Here is an 896-nt window from a genome sequence, read left to right as displayed (position 1 = left end):
CTCTTTATATTTATTTCTTCCTTTTTGTTGCCCTTGTCGTCACTGTTGGATGGACAGAGAGAAATGGAGAGAGGAGGGGAAGACAGAGAGGGGGAGAGAAAGATAGACACCTGCAGACCTGCTTCACCCCCTGTGAAGCGACTCCCCTGCAGGTGGGGAGCCAGGGCTCCTTAAGCTATTCCTTGTGCTTTGCACCGCCTGTGCTTAACCCGCCCGACTCCCTGCTCCTTCTCTCTTTAATAAGTCGAAGAAGGAGAAGAAGGTGGTCAATAATAGTATCAATTTCACAGGCTCTTGAGAAGGTTCAATAGGTAACCTAGACCTAGGATGAACAGTCATCCTAATTTATCTTTGACTCAGGCAGTTCCCTGAAAGGGAGCTATTCAGTTTCAAAACTGGGAAAGCCTTGAAATCCAGAGACAGTTCAGTGGGTAGAGAACATAACTTACCACGCGTGAGGCCATGAGTTTAATCCCTGGTAACACCTGGGAGCACCACGGCTAGCACCAATGGAACTTCATGGATGATGGCATGTGCGATTCTGGGGTAGAAGGGACAGTGTGTCTCGGGCATAGAGCCTGGGCTGGAATAAAAACTACGCATTGTGATGAACAAGGAAACAGGTTCAATGACCCAAGTGGAGACTTGCTCAGGATCCCGCAGGAAGACTGGACAATTGGAATTAGAGGTAGGGATTGTTGGGGTCTCATGCTGGGAGATTTCTGAACCTTCGTCCCTCGGCCTGGCCTGGGTCCTTCACTTGTCTGGACAGTAGTCGGGTATGTCACGGGGATCACCCATAAAGCCCTTTGCAGTCTCCCCTCTGCCAGAGTCCCTCCCCATTCCTTGCAGCCCCGCCTCCTACCCCCCCCCCACTCCGCCAACTCCCCACCCCC

The sequence above is a fragment of the Erinaceus europaeus genome, chromosome 1 (genome assembly GCF_950295315.1).
Source record: "Erinaceus europaeus chromosome 1, mEriEur2.1, whole genome shotgun sequence".
NCBI lineage: Eukaryota > Metazoa > Chordata > Mammalia > Eulipotyphla > Erinaceidae > Erinaceus > Erinaceus europaeus.
This window is presented reverse-complemented; position numbering follows the sequence as displayed.